Source organism: Protopterus annectens, chromosome 11.part0 (assembly GCF_019279795.1).
Source record: "Protopterus annectens isolate FY-2018-M chromosome 11.part0, PAN1.0, whole genome shotgun sequence".
Lineage (NCBI taxonomy): Eukaryota > Metazoa > Chordata > Ceratodontiformes > Protopteridae > Protopterus > Protopterus annectens.
The window spans coordinates 164,147,593-164,161,742 of record NC_056745.1 but is presented as its reverse complement, the minus strand read 5'-3'; the positions used below and the strand labels follow the sequence as shown (position 1 = coordinate 164,161,742).

The window sequence follows — 14,150 nt, the reverse complement described above, 5'->3', positions numbered from 1 at the left end:
TACAGATTATTCAGAAATGTGCTGTTAAGCTCTTGCAGCTGACTTAAACTGGACATTTAAGATACTAAAGATGTTAACTTTGTGGGGAAAGTGCTTGTGTGCTGCTGTCTCGTTTGTCACTTGCACAGCATAAAGTTCTCCATAACATGAAGAATGATGATGGTTTGTAACCTGGTTGCGATAATACGCAAGTACCAAAACTCCATCAACCTTTTGACTTTAGCAGAAGAATGCTGTGATATTGCGGTGGTTCTGGAAATGTTTATCCATTCTTTAGATGTATTTTTTTTTGGTGGAATGGTGCACACGGTCAAAGGGACTTGTTTTCAACCTTGACAAGTTACAGCAGTATTGCATTAAAATAATAATGAGAATGAAGCAGTATTAAAAAATAAAAAAAGCTTGATGTTCATCGTGTTACACTGCTGCAGTCATTACACTTGGGTTATCCTGCCGTCAGGCGGTTCCCCAGTCGGCCTGAGTTCCAAAGTCATGGTCTGGCGTCGGTTGCTGTCGCCTCCTCCCTGATGTCAGTGCGACAGGGGTATAAGATGCAGCCAACGCCATTTTCTTCAGTCTTTCTTGCCGCGCGGTGCCCGAAGCAGAAGCAGTTTACAAGTGCCGGTCAGCTGACTCCTGAGATTTTCATTCCAAATCCAGAACCGAAGTCTTCTACAAAGCTAAGTACCCGTTGAAACTTTTCTTGCCTCAGACTGATGTCAGTAAAAGTTAATAACTGTATTTCATGTGGAAAGCAAATACCTCATAAGGATTTCCACTCCTATTGTATTCCATGCCTAGGCCCAGACCACGACCTCACTGGTTGTCGGTTTTGTGCTAGGTTTAACAAGTGCACTATTAAACGTCTGTTTGATTTTGCCCGACATTATTTTGGCAGAAAATTCAATTACACCATGCCTTCGGAACTGCCGATCACAGGATTACATAAAAAGAGCAAAGACAAGGACAGGCATCCGAGGCCCATAACTGACGACGAGGCCTCTTCTAGGCCGGTAGCCGGTTTTCAGTGAGGTGCCTACACAGCCCCTGACGACCGGTTCCACAGAGCCACAGAGTGCATCCGACTCCCACGTGGAGCTGGCTGGGCCTTCGGACGCTGCATGTTTTCAGCCTACCGAAATTAACCCATCCGAGGGTACCGAAGTAGCTGAGCAATCCACAGCCTCAGAGCGTGTCTTCAGACCTACCCAGTTAACTATTAAACCTTCTACTAAGTCTAAGGCCCCCTTAAAAACAAATAAACAGATTCAGCATTCTCCAGCACAGGCTTCCATGCCTAAGAAACAAATGCTCAAAATGGCCGAAGACCTAATCACCCTGATCAGGGGGTCCCTTCCCCCTCCTGATTAAAGGCCCAGACAGGATGCAGACTATGAATCTTCTGACCAGGTGTCCATTTCTTCAGATTCAACCTCAGACCTAGGATATTCCTTACCCCTTATGAGGATTCTGATGCTGAGGAATCAATTCCATCAGCCTCTCCGCCTGAGGACTACTCCTTTGGGGAGACATTACATACCATGAGGGAGCATTCCATTGGGAAGGCCAGGATTACTCAGAATCCAAGAAAAGGCTCAGAGACTTCATTTTATTCTCTCAACAGAGACCCCTTGCTATTCCACCAGTGTTAGATATTGTGGATGATGTCTACACTGAATCCAGCTTAAACCCTGACTCCTTACCTCCAGCCCCTGTTAAACCCGATCAATATTACAGAGTCCCTGACTCTCTCAAATTTCTGTATAAAAGCCCTGTTGCTGACCCTGAAACAAACTATTTCTCAGGGACCCAAAGGGATTAAGGCCTCATCAGCAAAAAACCCAGTTCCCTGTGACAGAGATTCCAGAGCATTAGACAGATGGGGAAAGAAAGTATATACATTTGCAACCTTAGCAATTTGAGCCGTAATTTGCCAGTTTCACATGCTAAAATATCAGCAATTGTTGATGCCTCCGTTAAAACAAAAATACTTCCAGATTCAGATCCTCCTAATTTTAAAGAAATGCAGGATTTATTGCATGCAGCTGAACAAGTGAGAAAGCATACTTTGCAATGTGGTTTTGATTCTTTAGAGGCCTCCTGTAGAGCAGCAGTTACAGGCTCTGTCATTAGAAGGCATGCTTGGTTAAAAGAACTTACCTTACCAGATCATGTTAAAGCAAAATTATTGGATGCACCTTTACAGCAGGAAGTGTTATTTGGAGTTAAGGCTGAAGAGGTATTAAAGAAAATGGGGGATAAGGCAAAATCTATGCAAACGGTAAAGGATTTCTTACAGGTTCAGCCACCAAGATTTAGCAGAAATTGGCCAACAAAGAATTGGTCCTTTCCGGCTACAGACAGACCTCAAAGAGGCAGATACAGACGTCCGAGAGGTAGAGGTCAACTGCAAGGTCCTTACAGGCCTCGACAATGGGGTGCACCAGGCCAGAAAGAAGGGGAAGACAGGCCCCAACCATATAAAAAGCAGCCTCAATGACTTCCCATTACAGCTGCCAGACAACTCTCTCTTGGCAGCCCCATTGGGAGGAAAACTAGCACTTTTCTCTCACAATTGGCATTGGATCACCAAAGACAAATGGATTCTCAACATTGTATCTCAAGGTTGCAGGTTCCACTTTCACACTCTGTTAAGGTTAAAAGGAATGCCAAATCTGCCACCAAATCAATGGGCAGAGGCTCAAAAACAAATTACAGCACTCATGGAAATGAGAGCTATTCAAGAGGTACCACCACCAGAGCAAGGACAAGGATTTTATTCAAGACTCTTTCTGGTTCCTAGAAAGGACAAAGCCTGGAGGCCCATTCTGGATCTTTCTTCTCTAAACACATACCTGGATGTTCCAAAATTCAAAATGTTAACACTACAGCAGCTTCTTCCCATGCTGGGCAAGAAAGCTTGGATCATGACTTTGGACCTCAAGGAGGCATACCTGCATGTCCCTATCAGACAAAGCTGCAGAAGATACCTCAGATTCATAGCAGGTTCAATGCACTATCAATTCTCTGCACTGCCCTTTGGCTTATCTACTGCGCCCAGGGTCTTTACAAAGTGCCTGGCACCAGTAATTGCATTTTGCAGACAGAAAGGAATTCAGATTTATCCTTACCTGGACGACTGCCTGATTCAAGCAGAGAGCAAGGACAATCTTCTAGAGCATCTGGCATTTGTAAAACAGTTATTAAGTTGCCTGGGATACACAGTAAATGAAAAGAAATCAAAACTAGTGCCCTCACAAGAGGTAATATTCCTGGGTGCCAGCTTGAACACAACGGCCCAGATGGCTTATCTCACGCCAGACAAGCAAGGACAACTGACTCAGTACTTTCAATTGATGCAAAAACCCAACTCCCTGCAAGAAAAATTCTGCAGGCCTTGGGTTACATGGCATCCTGTATACTACTAATTCCATATGCCAGACTGCATATGAGGAAACTACAGTGGTACCTAAAGAGTGTATGGTCTCAACACTGTCAACGTTTGGAAACAGTTATACCACTAATTCCTTGCCTTCAACAGGAGTTTCGATGGTGGGCTCAAGCTTGTCACCTCAACAAGAGACAGCCTTTTACTCAACCCACAGCCAGGCAAACATTGACAACAGATGCATCGGATTATGCCTGGGGAGCACACATGGCAGGAAAATGTATTCAGGGCAAGTGGCCCGCAGAACAAAGGCATCTTCACATCAATCAAAAAGAGATGTTAGCTGTACAAAATGCCCTTATAGCTTTCAAGGACATGCTGCATCCAGGACAACTATTACTAAAAACAGACAACACCACAGTTATGTGGTACATAAACAAGCAAGGGGGCACTCACTCCTACCCCATCTGCAGACAAGCCATGACCTTGTGGAACACAGCTCTAAACTATCAAGTTCATCTTCAAGCACAATTCCTGCCAGGAGAGAAAAACACACTGGCAGACTACTTAAGCAGAAATATCATGGATCCCCACGAATGGGAATTGAATCCACAAATATTCAGAATTATAACACAAAAATGGTGGAGCCCTGACATAGATCTGTTTGCATCCCCAATGAACTGCCAGCTACAGAAATTCTGCACAAGGAGTTACCATCCACAAGCATGGAAAGTGGATGCCCTCTCATTCAGCTGGTAAAACCTACAAGTATACGCTTTCCCTCCACTACCTCTCCTTCCAAAGGTTCTCATAAAAGCCAGACAAGAAGAGCCAAAGATGATCTTGATTGCTCCAGACTGGCCATGCCAGCACTGGTACCCAATCTTAAAGAATTTAGCACAAGCACCACCCTGGATATTGCCTCAAATTCCACATCTGCTGACTCAGTGCAACAATCAGATACTTCACAGTCAGCTACAGACCTTATACCTAGCTGCATGGAAAATTCCTTAGTCAAGCAAGCAATGCCTCTCTCCAAAGCTGTTATGGATGTCATTCTGGAGGCCAGAAGGCCTAGTACCAGGAAAGCCTATTCAGATAAATGGAAAAGATTCTGTGCCTGGAACCAGGCTCACAGCCTTGACCCTCTTGTCCCAAACATTCCTCAGATTCTAAAATATTTAACTGAGATGCTGGACAAAGGTCTCTTTTTCATCCATCAAGATCCACGCCTCTGCCATCTCTGCTCATTACAACATGGATCCTCCAATTTTCTCTAATCCGTTGCTAAAACAGTACCTCAGAGGGGCTAAAAACATAAGACTGCCCCGTAGAGCACCTACTCCATCCCAACTTGGGACCTCAACTTTGTTTTGGAAAAAATAACTTTACCTCCCTTTAAGCTAGCTAACACAGCAGAATTAAAATATATTTCTTGGAAGACTGCTCTGCTCCTGGCAATAACATCAGCTCGAAGAGTTTCAGAATTACAGGCACTAATGGCAGTGGGACCTTTCCTCATTTTCCACCAGGACAGGGTGTCCTTAAGAACTAACCCAACATTTATGCCAAAGGTGGTTTCAAGTGTGGCTCTAAACCAAAACTATTCACTTGCCAACTTTTTATCCAAAACCACAGAATAAAGGGGAGAGACTACTGCATTCTTTGGACATTCACAGGCAGTTATGCTTCTACTTGGACAAAACCAAAGCTTTCAGAAAATCTGAGCAATTACTGGTAGCATATGCTGCAGGAGCACAAGGAAAAGCCATTTCAAAACAGATTATTTCAAAATGGATAGGACATTGCATACGTTTCTGCTACACACACAATGGGAAACCTATACCTAGCAGCATTAGATCTCACTCCACGAGGGCAACAGCCACTTCAACTGCCTACCTCAGAGGAGTGCCTACCAAGGACATTTTAGAAGCAGCAACATGGAGTTCTGTGCATACCTACACCAAGCATTACCATATACTCTAAATCCAGAGCTGGCTTCGCCACTGCTGTGCTGCAGGGCCTTATCGCCACACCTAATGCCTTATTGAACCAGCCACCCTTCCTCAGCTTTGGGATTCTACCAAAGTGTAATGACTGCAGCAGTGTAACATGATGAACATAGTACAGTTTTGTACCTACCATAAATGTAGATGTTCGAGTGTATGCACTGTTGCAGTCCAGGTTACCCTCCCTCCTTCCCCTCTTACTTGCTGGTACGTACCTATGTACGTACCTATGTCTTCTACCCTTTAATACCTATGTGGAGTATTTGCTGGTAACTGAAAGTTGTTTGCTTTTCTTATGTATTTTTTATTAGCAATTTGTATTGCCTACCTTTTGGGGGCACCTGACATCTGGGACAAGAAAAACTGAAGAAAATGGCGTCGGCTCATCTTATATACCAGTATAGTCGCAAACAACTAAGTAAAAATAAAAATAGATTCCAAACTGCAAGTAGGATAAATCTCTCTCGAATTTATTTAAAACAACCAATATTATATACCCCCTGTCGCACTAATGTCAGGGAGGAGGCGACGGCAACCGACGCCGGACCAAGACTTTGGAGCTCAGGCCGACTGGGGAACCGCCTGACGGCAGGATAACCCAAGTGTAATGACTGTAGCAGTGTATACACTCGAACATCTACATTTATGGTAGATACAAAACTGGACTTTTTGGGCAGCACTAAGAGTGGGGTATATTAATACTGAGGAGTCCTTCTACACATGTTAAATTTCAGTGTTGTGGCTAATATAGGGTTCTAACCCAAACTTAACATTTGTAAGTTAGGGCCCATATTAATAGTATAGCTCTATGGATGATGGAAAGGCATCTAGTATTTTAAGTATTAGGCAGGGATACAGTTTGTTGCAAGAAAACTTGCCTTAAGTTTGAGGATTTTGTTTTGTTGCACTCCGCATTTGCAGTTTCTGACAGCAGTCAAGTTTGCCATCACAACTGCTCAGATATATTCCAGATTTTAAATAAGCACACTCTTAACTATTAATGTAAGAGTGTTCAATCTCGCCGTTTGTTCTTACACACGGGTTCGGAGCCGATCCTCGGCTCCGAGTCGGCCAAATTGCAAAGCTCTGAATCTCAGAGAAGCTCGAGACCAGCCCATATCCCACAATCCTCCCTGCTATTCCCAGATCTAGTTTGCCGCTGCAACAGATCGGATCGAGGAGAGCTCGGACCAGATAGAAAATTGAGATTTGCTTACTATTTACAGATAAGATACTGATTTTTCTTCAGGCACCCTTTTGTGGCCTAACCCTTTTTCTTTGGGTGTGGTTTTGTGAGTGTCTTCTTTTATATAGCCCTTTCTCCATATCTATATACATATAGGATTAGCAGTTTTTCTATATTCATTAGCTATTGTTGTTTTATTAGTATGTCAGAAAAAGCTAAATCTGGCTTTAAAAGATGTCAGTGTGGGCAGAAAATGTCCATTACTGACAATCATGCTTCCTGCGTCTACTGTCTTGGCCCTCTCCATCTTCAAGAGGATTGCTCTATTTGCCATTCTTTTAGCGGGAGGGTCATGACAGATAGGCACAGGAAGCTCATAAACAGAGGGTTACTGAAGCCTGCCTTTCAAGGGGCTTTGGACAAGTCGGATCAGGCTTCTAAATCCTCGAAGGGGTCGAAGATGTCGGAGCCCATGTCATCGGCTCCGAGTTCATCTTCTAAGGTTCGTTCGCCGGTTCCACAGATCTCTGGGCCGAGCGTCGAACATTTATCTTTTCCTGTGCCCCAGATCTTGGAACCAGTGTCAGTGCCATCTTCGGCTCCTTCGACCCGTTCTTCCAGACCTTTATCTGAGACAGATGTGGATCGTGTCGTGCAGAAACTCATGGAAAACACGGCCCTTTCCAAGTTAATTGCAGTTTCCTCCCAGTTGGTGTCAAAACTAGAAGGCCTCCCCATATCTCCAACGGGTCCTCCTTCGAGACCCATCCAGATCTCGGAGCCGGGAGAGGATGACCTGATGATAGTGGAGCCCTCGGTGCCGAAAACCGTCCATTGCACGATCGACACCATTGACTTCGACTCCTTCGGAACCGATAGGGGAGTCACGGAGCCAACTGTCTCTCCTCTGTTCCGGGACCGAGTCGTACTGACCTGTCGGTACCGACTCTCCCTCTCGGGGCCTCGGCACAGACTGGCTTGGCTCCGTTCTCGGGGTCAGAGCCCACAGCACCTGGGTCTGGGACGCTCCCGTGTTCTTCGGAACCGGGGGAGCCCTCGGCCAGGGGTTCGGGGGCCTTTGACCTTATGAGGAAAGTATTGTCTGCACATACAACCACATCATCAGGGGAATCTTCTCCTTCCCCAAAAGGGCCGCTTTCTGTTTCTCCTCCCACGATCCATCCCAAGCGTAGAGCCCAATTGCCTCAGCCACCCCCAGAGGGTTCCCCCTGTTCCTTGGAGGCCTCACCAGAAGCCCCCTCTGATGAGGTCCCGAGGAAACGGTTGTGCAAGAGGAGGCACATAGATTCCCCACTGGAATCTCTAACTTCTGACACCGACTTGGATGAGGCAGAGGGGTCCCCCAAATCACCCCCGGAGGATGTGTCATTTGCAGACATCCTGGAGATCTTGAAACAGAGGGGTGATTGGCAATCCCTAGCCCCCACTGAGGACGAGTCGTTGCTGCTGAAGGCTTTTGGGGCTCAACCTTCTACCTCCTGGCTGACTCCACCCTTCGATGAATTAATGGATTTGATTGCTCGAAGGGCGTGGGAGGCACCTGACACAGTCGAACCAGTCCCTAGGAAACCAAACAAGTTCATCACTGCCCCCCAAGATAAATCTTATTTCACCAAGGGAGTTTCTGTCGACGCTATGGTGGTGGCAGCAGCCACGAAAAAGGAGATGTCTGAGTCTTCCTCATCTGTTCATCCTCCTAATAAGGATTCTAGGACTATGGACAGATATGGGAAGCGCGTTTTTAGTTCAGCGACTTTTTCCATGCGTTCGCTAAACTATTTGACTCACTTCACACGTTTGCAGAGGGATCTCATCAAGGAGCTGACAGATACCCTCCAGGGTAACACAGATGCTGCTGTTTCAGAAAAAGTAACAGCACAACTTAACACTCTCACCTCCATAGTAAACTCATCCATGAGGCTCATCTCGTATGCAGCCGAGGGATCGAGTAGAGCTGCAGCTTCAGCGATTGCTCTTCGAAGACGATCATGGATGTGGCTGTGCTCCTTTGCGGAAGCCTTCAAGTCTTCCTTTGCCAATGCCCCTTTTGATGGTGCCACACTTTTCGGGCCCAAGGTTAAGGAGACTCTCACTCGGTGCGAGCAAGAGGGAAAGACCCTGTCTGTTGTCAGGGTCCGTTTTTCCGCTCCTACTAGACCGTACCCCAAAGGGCAACGAGGCGGAAAAATGTGGTTCCGTAAGAATCGGGGATCTTTCCAGACCACACAGAGTGATACTCCCTCCAGAGGCAGAGGAGGGGGTAGAAATGGAAGACGCCGCCCCAGCGGCAGAGGGGGTCCGCATAACCAAGGTGACAGGAATTCCGTCCCTGGGAAGCCTTTCCAGCACTCCTGAAGGGAGGCCTGGCTGTCCTGCTCTGGAGGCAGTCGGGGGTCGTTTAGCTTTATACCCACTGGCCTGGCTAAACATTACTTCGGATTCTTGGGTAAAAAGCATTATAACCAGAGGATACAAAATCCCCTTCACATCAACGCCACCTCTACAAAGAAAGTTTCCAGACGTGCCACCCCGTCTGCGAAATCTAGCAGCTGTAGAAATTTCAAAGCTGCTCAAAAACAGAGTCATCCAACCAGTCCCGGCGGACCAAAGAGAATTCAGAACTTACTCAAGGTTCTTTTTAGTTCCAAAAAAGACAGGGGACTGGAGACCGATCTTAGATCTCCGCCATCTCAACAACTTCGTGAAGAAGGAAAAGTTCCGGATGGTCACGCTTCAATCGATCCTTCCATTCTTACAGAAGGATGATTGGATGTGCTCTATAGATCTCAAAGACGCGTACTACCACATCAAAATGGCCAGACCATCCAGAGATCACCTGCACTTCTTGCTGGGAGCCAGTCACTTTCAGTTTCGAGCTCTGCCCTTTGGACTCACCTCAGCCCCCAGGGTTTTCACCAAATGCATGGCAGTAGTTGCGTCTTACTTGAGACGACAAGGATTCCAGGTGTTTCCCTATCTGGACGACTGGCTCCTCACCGCCACCACCGAGCGTCGTCTATTGCAAGCCAGAGACTATACAATCAGCCTTTGTTCCCACTTAGGGATTTCCCTAAACTTTGAAAAGTCTTGCTTATTGCCCTCACAATGTATTTCCTTCATCGGAGCAGACCTAAATACATGTTCGACACTACTGAAGCTCCCTCCAATAAGAGCCTCAACCCTCAAACAGCAGGTTCTTCTTCTGGTCAGCAAGAAATCCCCAGCCAAACTGGTGTTAAAAGTGTTGGGACTGATGGCAGCCGCACTAATTGCAGTCCCTATGGGAAGGTTACACATGAAGATCCTACAACGTTCTTCCATGAGTCACTCAGTGTGACGGAGCTAAGGACACTACCCATGTGTAAGAACAAACGGCGAGATTGAACACTCTTACATAAAGAAGTTATGTCCTTACCATAACGTTCCATGTAGAGTGTTCATCTTGCCTTTGTTCTTACATCCCCCCCCCCCCCCACGTGTTTGGAAGAACTGGTAGGATTAGAGTCTGATCGAAGTGTCTTGACCCCTTCCAGGGTATATGCTCCCGTGTATCATGGGATATATGTTTAGTCCATTAGTTATTGCTATGGTGAGAGAGTGTCTCTGAATGGCTGAAGAGAGTGTATACTTCTAGCACGTGAGGTGTTGGATCCTTTGGTCTGGTTTGTTTGCAAACTAGATCTGAGTAATGGCAGGGAGGATTGTGGGATATGGGCTGGTCTCGAGCTTTTCTGAGATTCAGAGCTTTGCAATTTGGCCGACTCGGAGCCGAGGATCGGCTCCGAACCCTTGTGTAAGAACAAAGGCGAGATGAACACTCTACATGGAATGTTATGGTAAGGACATAACTTCTTTTTTTGGCTTCCTTTTTTCAACAGGTTAGTTTTTGGGCCAATAACAAGTAGTCTGTGATCCCACCACTGGTGGTAAGACCTGTGGCCAAAAGGCACTGTTTCTGTGACATGGGAGATTGATATTCAGAAACGTATTAGACCTCATTATTGGCTAATTTGCATGTTACTGAATTGCTTAACTAGTATAAATTCGTCAGTATTTCCTTGCGGTAGTCGACATTGATAGCCCGTGCCTCACGTTGGTGCACACACTCTCTCTCTGTCGCACATATGCATGTACACACGCACAAACACCAACATATCTCGTATCTCTCCTGAGTTGACAAAATGGCCCTGATGTATTTTCTTATTTTTGCCCCTGCCCTCGTAAATCATAGTTCCTTACAGTCTGTCAGTAACGGTAGACATTAAAGCAGGGGTGTCCAGCCTTTTCGCTTGCAGGAGCCGCATTGAGTCAACAGAAGGGTGTCCAGCCTTTTCGCTTGTAGGAGCCGCATTGAGTCAACAGAAATTGTCTTGGGGCCGCATGTAAAATATATCATATATTTAGCTGTTTCGCTGTCGCTGGCAACCAAAGTCGACCCCCTGGCTGTATTGTAGGTGAACTTGAACAATGAATAAATGTAATAAATGCCTAATATTTGCCCTAAAATTCAAATTCTCATTCTAATTCATAAAATAACAGTTAACTCTAACATCTTAGTTTAACATCTTAATAAACTAACAGGTATGACCCCTTCAGTTTGTATGAGATCATACCTCTGATTTTGCTGGTTTCTTAAATATGTCCATGTTTTCCATCATGTCTTTAATGTCCATATGTTGTCCAAAGTGCTCATGTAGTCTTCTGTTTCCAATTCCATTGCAGTAGGTATGTTGCCACATTTCTAGCTTTGGAATCTGTCCCTGAAATTATTCAAGACATGACTACATCTGGCACTAGCAAGATTTGTTGCTTTTGCACCGCTGAATGGTGAGGCTGGTCTAAAGATTAAAGAAGGTTCATCACTGGTATTCTCAAACTGAGCACCCCTTTGGAAAGACACATTTCTAGCTTTGGAATCTGTCCCTGAAATTATTCAAGACATGACTCCATCTGGCACTGGCAAGATTTGTTGCTTTTGCACTGCTGTCTGCTGAGGCTGGTCTGAAGATGAAAGAAGGTTCATTGGTGGTATATTCAAACTGAGCACCCCTTTGGAAAGGCACATTTCTAGCTTTGGAATCTGTCCTTGAAATTTTTCAAGACATGACTACATCTGGCACTGGCAATGTTGCTTTTGCACTGCTGTCTGGTGAGGCTGGTCTGAAGATGAAAGAAGGTGCATTGACTTTAACAATTGCTTGTTGTAGCCATCTGTGTGGTTATACAAATTTAAAGTCAACAGTATAAATTAGGGCTGTATTCCCAATCAATGCACTTTTTTTCTAGTTTAGATACTGCTGAAAATCAAACAGAAAAATGGCTGTGATTGGCACAGAAGCATTTGGTGTATTTGCATTGCATGCATTTAGTGTCATGACTTCATAACAAAGGACTGCAAGCCTTTATTGATATATTAAAATACATATGTTCTTGAAAATGCCCCTAGAAGCCCACAATGTAAGCCTGAAGCTGTGACCTAGCTTCTTTAGTCTCTGGGATGTCACTGAAATGGATTGTTTTGAGTCAGTTTGCTAGCTTGGTCAGCAAAATAGTCCTGATAAAAGCAACATTCATTTAAGAGCATGCTAAAAATGGGTAAAAGAATTAAACTCTTCAGTATCAACTCATTCAGATCTCACTGCTTTAACTTTTAAATCGCACTGCTAGCCACTTTGCATTCTAATTGTTGGGTTTCGTAGCAGGTGTACTTGGGCATTTTGTTATGATGGGGAAAGAGCAATCCATAAGAAATGCAACTTTGACTACTAATGTAATGCTGAAAATTGAGAGGAATGCTTAGCTGCCTTAGCATAAAGCTTCTCCCAAGCTGACATGCTATAGAAGTCTGAAATAACCACAAAGAAGAATACACCAGGTAATTGATTCTGCCAGCGCTAGCACATGTTAAGGCTAGGGTTTTTATTTCAGTAATAGAAATGTTACTATGTCCACAGGCCTTGATAACATCAAAGCATCCCAACAGAGATATAATCATATCCTCCCTATCCAATATAAAGAGGTACACTTCTACTGTTGAATTCAGTTTGGTAAGTCAAAGGCAACGGGTAATATTTTTATAGATCTAATAAATGCATTCATATCATTTGGCAAAATCCACTACTAGAAAAACTACAAGCACTGAATCCAAAACAAAGAAAGCCACAAACATTGAAAACTTTAGCAAAAAAATATTTCTATGAGAGGGCACGGCACACCTGTACGTCACAATGTTTGTTTTAACCTTCCCCATAACATACTGCATACATGGTCACATAACAAATATGAAAGGGCAAACATCCTTGAAAAACAAGACTCATCTCTGCAGAACATTTGTAGAACTTTGCAGTAACATAAATATGTTAAAAATAAACATGCACAGAACATATTTTTTTAAAAAGGCACATCATAATTTAAATTAAAAACATAAAAGTAGACCAGTGCTCCTACTTGCCTGCTACTGAGGATTACTCTTACCACAGTGGAAGCAACAAACTCACATTCGTCGGCCCTTGATATGTTGAGGCCAAGCAAACATTCACTTGCATGACAGAAACAGGTTGGCTGCAGCCACCCCCCCCCCAAAAAAAAAAAAAAAAAAAAAGAATGGGTAAGCTATTCCCCACTCTTAGTTGTTTCATCTACCAAACCTGGTAGATTCTACCACATGAGCTGCTACTCAAGCTTACGTTGCCTGAATCATAGTCAAGACTTCATCCCTCTGTGACACACAGCTGGGCTGTTGATACCAAATCTTAACTTCATTAGTGATAATAGCACCCAAACAGAGCTGCCAATAATTCTGACTAAACAGGACTTATGCCCACATAAACAGCAATGCATTCTGTTAAACTAAGCAAAAGCAGCGTTTTTTCTTTTTCTTTTCCCCGATCACCTGCAAACCATTTGGAATCTCACCATAATCATGACCATTTGTTCATCAAAGGGGACAGCAAGTAGAAGTACTACTGTCTTTCAAGTATCCATTAATAGAGCCACACAGTGTGTGTGTGTGTGTCTGTGTGTGTTTATATGTAATGAAATATGGATTTCACAGAGCAAACATCAGCTTTACTCTTTTTGGAGCCACCAGAAAAAGGGAAGTTTTCCTTCACGTAACAATGAGATTGAGAATGCTTAATGCACTCTGCCAGCCCTTCTACATCGATATGGTCTCACAAACTCTAGACTTCTGATACCAACAAGGGAGTGTGCTCTCTGTTAAATAATAAAAAGGAAACAAAATTAGCAAACTATACTATGCTTTCTCTTAAAATTTGTTAACACTAAATCTATTATATGCCTATGGTACAAATTTGGCACTAGGAACTTCAAAACTGGTCAGTTAGTATAATGGGTTAAATGCTATTTTCTGCATGAAAGGTGCAGGGTTCAAAACAACTTTTTGTCTGGGTTGATAACATAATCACTTATGAAAGCGTTAATCATTACTCAGCTATATCAATATAAGCAAATATTAACTGCTTGTAAAAATTTAAAATTTTGTGAAGCACTTTCCGTACTTCATAATTCATGCATCATATGGTAT

At 44.1% G+C, this 14,150-nt stretch overlaps 1 protein-coding gene across 2 annotated transcripts in view; it reads left to right on the top strand.

Annotated features, from left to right (window-relative positions):
• The window catches only part of TIGAR (TP53 induced glycolysis regulatory phosphatase), a 558,949-nt gene that overhangs the window by 212,933 nt on the left and 331,866 nt on the right, over window positions 1-14,150 (top strand). The gene's annotated exons all lie outside the window — the stretch shown is intronic.